At 35.3% G+C, this 7,608-nt stretch overlaps 1 long non-coding RNA gene across 1 annotated transcript in view; it reads right to left on the bottom strand.

The window, feature by feature from the left end:
- The window catches only part of LOC309660922, a 986,598-nt gene extending 984,054 nt beyond the window's left edge, over window positions 1-2,544 (bottom strand). The window contains exon 1 of the long non-coding RNA XR_014263722.1: window positions 935-2,544. This is a non-coding gene — a long non-coding RNA (uncharacterized lncRNA). The remainder of the gene's footprint in view (window positions 1-934) is intronic.
- Window positions 2,545-7,608: the final 5,064 nt, after the last annotated feature.

The following is a 7,608-nucleotide window of genomic DNA, read 5'->3' on the forward strand; positions in this document are numbered from 1 at the left end:
AGCCAAACTCTGTAGTCAATACTCAGAGAGGCTAGGATTTTTCCTTAGATCATGCAACTAGGAAATAGTACATGCAGGAGTCTAGCCCACATCTTTTTGCTACGCATTGATGCCATATTCTTTATAACAGACTGTGAGTCTGAAGGCATATAGAGATACTCCAAACCTTACAGGTGTAATCCTACAGAAAATATGATGGTCCCAGTGATGGATTTGCACTGAAGGATTTTGGCAGATACCTAATCATTGAAACTGGGAAACAAAGTGAGAAATTGGGCATTAAAATATAGCAAGAAATTGCATTTTTAAAAGTTGTTGAATTACTAGGGACTCAGAGCCAATATTTTTCAGAACTAAAATGTTCAAGTTAAGGTAAAGTACCTATACAGAATAGGCACTCAATAAATGGTAACGATTTTTCCTGTAGAGATAAACAAAGGAGAAATTAAAGGATTATCACACATAAAGTTTCAGAAGTAGAAAGTAATATGGTGTGTCTGGGGAATGACAAGTACTTTTGGTGTAATTAGGGTAAAGCACATGAGAAAGGATGTGATGAGTGATGACAAAATGCCAATTGAGGCCAGGATGTGAGGGTACATGGGAAACTTATTAAGAGAGATGCACTATGTTCTTGAGAAAAGTGAAAAGACATTAGAGTTAATTATACATATATATATTTTTTTCTTTCTCATTCCTTCTCAAGTTTAACTCAGTGCTTATCCACATCAAATATAAATTGTGCTGCACCCTAGGTCAAAACTCTCACTTTCTACCTGGTAAGAAATAGAGCTGGGTCATTAAATCTACTTGGACAGCTTTTCTTTTAATCATTTGCTTAATAAAAAATGTTTTACTCATTCATCAAAGGGAAATGTGGAAGTCTTTTTCTAACTTGGAGTCTATATGAGACCTGCTAGAGGAAATCTGTCACTTTTCATGGGAAAAGTTTGAAGCTAATTTTTCTACCCAGCTTAGTTCAGATCTGCTACTAATTTGCTGTGTGATCTTGGGAAAGTAATTTTCTTCTTCTGGACTAAAATCTCATTAAACCTAAAATAAAGGACTTGGATTCAAACTCACTTGAGATAAATGGTCTATTTTATGTCTAATACCCTGAGGTCCATTGTAGTGAAGAGTAAATGGAATATTTGTTCTTAATGTGTAAGCCTTATGAGGGTAGGGAGGCACAGAAACAACCCCCAAGGCCCCTGGATGTATAAGTTAGAACCACGTAGACTCCTCTCTGTGAAGCAGGCAACACCATGGTTGCGTGACTAAAACAACTGGCTTGTGATGACCCTAGACCATGGGCTTTATTCACAGCTGATTCATAATGAAGACATGTTTTTGTTTAATTTCTGTTTGGTTGGTTGTTTTGTTGACTGATTAGTTATATTCTTCATGTGAATGAACATAGATTTTCTAGAACCAGGTTATTTGACCAATGTCTCATGCTATATTGATTTACTTGTGCTGCTTTCCTTATTCTAAGTATGTACACCTCAGCTAGATTAATATATCTACAGTGATATACCTAAACACAAATTGACTTATTAATAGGATGTATATTTAAAGAGGTGATATGTCAAGGTCTTCAAGTCCAATGTCAGGGGCTAGTTGCCACTGCATATTTCCTAACTACCCTCTTCAGGGCAAGGTCACCTTACAGAGTCTTTTGGTTTGGTGCAAAACTGGATGTGTGAGCTTCTCCACTGAAGTACCTGCAGCATGGAACAAGAGTAGGCTAATCTAGTTTCTGTAGATGACCCAAAACTCTTTTATGTAACATTTATTCCAATCATTTAGTTTATCTGATTAATTTTTGACACTTTATTTTAACATTTTATACAAATTGAGCCTTGCCATGTAGCTTAGACACAGGACACGTGTATAAGCACTTTTTAACATATGTTTCACTGTTTACATAAGATTGCATAGCATATTTACAGATCTACTTAGGAACTTTTTTTCAGAATTTGTATTATCAGTCCACTATCAACCCTTTTCCCTGCTGTATGAGCTGAATTGTGTCCTCACAAATTTAAATGTTGAGGTCCTAATCGCCAGTATCTCAAAATGTGCCTGTGTTTGGAATAGAACCTTTAAAGAGGTAATTAAAACAAAATGAGTTCATAGGATAGACCCTAATCCAATGTGACTGGTGCCCTTATAAAAAGAGAAGATTGGCACACAGATATGTACAGAGGATAGATCATGTGAGACACAGGGAGAAGGAGGTCATCTGCTAGGAAAGGAAAGAGACCTCAGAAGAAATTGAACGTGCTGACATCTTGATCATGGATGTCTATAAAACTGGGAAAAGGTGAATTTCTGTAGTTTGTCCCCCATTATGTGATATTTTATGTCGGTCTGAGCAAAAATAATATACCTACACAAATGGGTTACACAGAAACCAATCTTGCAGGAGTACACCAGTATTTATGAAACCCAGGTATAACCAAAGTCACATGAAGCCCTGTTCCTGCAGAGTACATATTCAGAGAAACATCTGTCACAAAAGCAAACGAGAGAGAGAGAGAGAGAGAGAGCGAGAGAGAGAGAGAAAAGAAGAAGAAAAAGAAAGGGAGGAGGAGGGGGGGAGGAGGGGGAGGAGGGGAGGAAGAGGAGGAGGGGGAAGAGGGGGAGGAGGGGGAGGAGGGGGAGGAGGGGGAGGAGGGGGAGGAGGAGGAGGAGGGGGAGAAGGAAGGGGAGGGGGAGGGGCATGGGAAGAGGAAAAAGAAGGAGGAGGAGGAGAATTTTTTTTTTCATTTTGTTTTTTTGAGGATAAATATGTAGGTTTGTTTGGTTTTTAAGAAGCAACCTGCCTTGATGCATTTTATTAATGATCACAGGCATACTGTATTCAAAAAAACACTTTTATCAGTTTCCTGTAATAAATCTTTTCTGTCCTCTTTTGAATCATTTGTTTTTTTATAGTGCCCATCCCATTCTTGTATTTGCTTGATTTTCTCTTACTCTTCCGTGCACCCTGGACCCATGTTTGCAAACATGCCAGAGCCAACAGTACAATTGCTTGTAACCCCAGTGACCATAAATCCTGTTCTGCCAACTCAGGTCAATTTACTCCTGTTTCACTGCATCCTGTCCTGTGCAGAATTTGTCTTAGATTTTTAGTTTTAATGAGGTATTAGTATTAATATTTGCATGGAAATAAACCCGAGTCTGTTTTATAAATACTCACTTTGTATTTTTAACTTATGTCACAGTCTCCTCCAAATGCATGTGAGATGCACGTAGAATGAAGGCAGTTCTGACTCAGTTAAACAAATGACAACTCATTCTCCTTTTCTTAACCTTTCCAGATGAGGCAAAATTAACACCCCCCTTTCAAGGAAAGTTTGCGGGGTGCTTGGTGACTTGGCTAGTGACAGTTCTCACTCCTTGTTTAAGCAGGTAGGAGTAGTATTCAAGATAAGTACTTTTGCTACCACTTGGAGTATCAGGAAATGTTGACTGCCTTGACCTTCACTGTGGTCTAAGCATAAAGTTGTCAGGCCACCATCCCATTGATCCTATAGCAAATGGGTACAGTTATAATTTACCTGTATGTGAAATAAGTATAGAAAATAAAGGTTGAGAATTCCTGTCCTAGAGTATATAGACCATGTTTTGAATGTTCTTGCTATAGTGGTTTGTTCCTTTATTATACGATATAAATCTAACAATGTTAGTCCATTAATGAATTAATTGGTAGTACTTCTTTTGCATTTTCAATAAGCTGCTTTGGCAGCACTGAGTAGAAAAATTAAAGTCCACTTGTAATAAAAAATTAATTTCTTAATTATCATTTCTCAAAAAAGTTGACAATGAACCAATAATTTGTTCAACGTGCTTATCAAAAATGACCACCATACAGCCATGGTGCATTTCTGTTCACATAAAAGCTGGAAGGTATGTCAGCATCAACTTCAAAGAATAGTTTTTCTTTTATGAAAACTTCATTCAAAGGCTTCAAATAAAAAACTCAGTTAACTCTATTTTGATGGGTTTTGTCTATATCACAGAATCCAGTGAAGTTTTTGAAATACTTTTGTTTAATATCAAGCATTTGACAATTTTGTAAATGCCATTGTAAATTCAATTAAAAATTCAGTGCTGAAAGTGGCAGTATTTCTTTTCATGTAATAATATAAATATATATATTTATAATAATATAAATATAATATAAATTTCGGTAGGACACCACATCATAGAACAATGTGGTTGCTTAATCCATACACCTGTGAAGCAGAAATGTAGTGGAATTATTTGTGGTCCACTTATAAATTATAATTGCATCCAAACCAACAACATACTACTGATTGAAATAAAAGCTGTATTTTTCAAAAATACAAATAGCTTTACGTATACACATTTATAGTAGTACTACAAAATTTTTGTTATGAATGCTTAAGTATAATATACGCAGTTTCTCTCTGCTGCTCATCTTCCTTCTCATTTTAAAAATGTTTGAATCCAGTTTATAAATCTTTTTAAGTATCCTAAGGTGAGAGTGGAGATGTTTAAAATAAATTATTTAAACACTCTTCACATATTTTTTGAAATCAATTAGAAATTTTTATCGCAGTATTTAGTGATTGGAACTTAAAAATAAAAAAACCTCAGCTTTTGAAGCTGTTGGCTAATTTTTACCTTGCAAACAAGAAAACCTTGGATTTATTTTTACAACAGCAAGTGAAGGACTGAACAAAATAAACTGTGAGTCCAATATTTAATTTTGATATGAAATAATTGCATCCTGGATATTTAAACTCAAGGGAAGAATGTCTTGATAGGGCCCCTATATTTTACTGGGTGAATTTATGTTCTATCAAGAGGAATGAAATTGAGAAGACCTATGATTTTGCTGTAGCTAAATTTGGTGAAACAAAAGGCTATAGGGGCAACTTAGTTGACAGTTTCTTATAAAAACACCTGTCAAATAAATGAATTCTGCCTGAGGCAGGGGGAAAAAAAGATGGTACCTCTGAACATGAACATATTTAGAATAAAATATTTAAATGAAAATTTTAAATTGAAAATATATTCAATTTAATGAAGTTATTTTCAGTTTACTAGGTATCTCAGAAGTTTACTTAACTAAAAATAGTCTGTCCTACAGAGAAGAATTAATTGGAAGTATCAACTATTTCAAATTTATTAACCATAAAAATACAACTTTGAACATATATAACTATTTTAGAAGTCCACCAATATAATAAAACTTGTTAGTCAATCAATTAAAAATATATAAAACATTTTGCATTCACTTTCAATCTTAAAAGTGACTAATTTTGAACAATTGTTAGTTACATACACTTAATTCCTTCATTGTCCACTTACACATTGGTAAGTGGTCTTGTATTGATGAAAAACTGGAGAGTAGGGTGGTGATTCTCCACTGCCTATTATGAATTCATCCTATTCCTCTCTGTATTGAAGTAAAACTTATCTTTTGCAAATTAGTATATCTTAAGGCATCACTCAAGTAAACACCTGCTGTCCAACATCTGAATTATGTGAGAATCATTATGATTCTAGATTCAGAGGCACCACTCCAGACATACAAAATCAAAATTAGGGGGGAGGGCAGAGAATTAGCATTTTTAACACTCTTCCGAGGGGTATCTAAAATTTGAGATACTGCCGAGAATCTGAAGCAAACTCTAATTCTTGTCCTTTATTCAGGTGTAGCATATTAAATGCAACAGCCTACTGCATGCGCAGCCCCAGTACTTTTAACCTCTACATCAAAAAGCTGAACTTTCTCTAGGATATGGAGTCCATCCTTTTAGCCCAGATATTATATGGCTTGAGGATTGGTTTTATGATTGGGTGTCAAATTATAGAACACAATGAAGAGAGAGAGGAGTAGAGGGGAAGAGAATACATCTATTGATGTATTAGGTTAGAGAATCATTCCTCATTCCCACCTATACAAAAAGGTGTTTCCTCATTACATAGTCAGCACAGTTCCTATGTCTCTAAACTAGGGCCAGAGAGTAAAGTCAAAATATAGCATTTTGATGCCTCTGTCCTGAGTAGTGTTGCTGTTTCAAGCGGGAATGAAGTATAGACCTACGTCTTCAGAGTCATATTTCATCAACCAACCCCATGCTACTTGTATTCTGCAGAAATGTCCCTGGGCTCTGGTTTATGATCCTTGGTTACCATGAGTAGAACTTTTATACAAAAACTCTTAGTTTAAAATACATATTGCCTTGGCCTTGGTTCAAAGAGTTTCAAATGATGTGATCATGCTTCTCGCTTAAACAGTGTTCTATGAGCTGCTCTCTGTGACTGAGAGAGGATAAAAAGAAAGGAGAAAAGAATCAGACATGAGATATATATATATATATATATTTGACTGAAAACATATGAGTGCTATTTCCTGAAATGGAGAATTGAGAATGAGTATACTGGGGTATTAATGAGATTTTATTATTTTATTTTAATTTTATTCATTAAGCTTTTAGACCATTCTATTTTTGGTAATGTGTTCAGGTTTATATGTCCATGAAGTAGTTAATAATAGACACCCTGATCTTAAGAAATCCAAAGACAGAGATAAGAGTCTTCCACGTGGAAGACAGGGATGAAGTCATGTGATCAAAATCACCCCTCATCCTGATCATCAAACGTAACAGTGATCATAAGAAGCCTGGTACACCATTTTATTTTTTCAAGTAACTAAAATAAAACAGTGGACTTTCTTTGAGACAAAAAAAACAAAAAAATGAGTAATAAAAGAAAAGAACAGCGGGAAAGGCCACAGAGACAGGACAATGCACTGACATGAAGGCTAATGGAGGGAAAGATTTCAAGCAGCCAAAGCTTGAATTTTTTCAAGGAGAAAGAGAACTGATGAAATGGTCATTTGGGAATTATCATTGAGCATTTTCTAACTCAATTTTTATTGATTTCTCAAGAAAATAGCCAGATTGCAAGTGGTTAAAAAGCCTCTTCCATTCCCCAAGATACAAATTCTTTTGTGCCCAGTGGCTTTCCGGTTAGAACTCTGGTGATGCTTTCTGTTCTTTGAATTGACCACCCATCTCAACATGGGACCTCACGGATCATGGATCACAAATGGGACCAGACCATCCTCTGTTCTTTATCGTATGACAGAACAGAGAATAGTCCTTAGTATATCCACAATAGAAAAAGCGTAGAATTTCAAATTGCAGAGTGCCTTGAGGAGGGGAGGAAAATATCTTAAAATTCCTTTTATTTTATTTTTTAAAAATGTCTCCACGTAAGGGAAAAAAAAAATAGATCTTCTGTTGTAAGCGTTTCATAGGGCAGTTTTTCAAATTAATGCAGTTTAACTATTACATTAACGTAATGGCTATTTTCCCCTACTTTAACCATGTTAAATGTGCCGGCAATAATGAGCTTCTAATGCTGTCTCTTTTAAGTCTCAGAGGCATCTATAGAGCTGCTGCTTATCTCCTGGATCATAAAGCTGCATAATTTAGTATTCAAACAATTCATTTAAAACTGAAGCCCTGAGAATTACCGTAAAATTAATCAGAACAAAGTCATCTTAACCCATCAGTTTGGTTTATCTCTAGTTAGCAAATTTGCAAATGAAAGTGAGATAAA

This window comes from Balaenoptera physalus (genome assembly GCF_965194825.1).
Source record: "Balaenoptera physalus genome assembly, chromosome: 5".
NCBI classification, from domain to species: domain Eukaryota; kingdom Metazoa; phylum Chordata; class Mammalia; order Artiodactyla; family Balaenopteridae; genus Balaenoptera; species Balaenoptera physalus.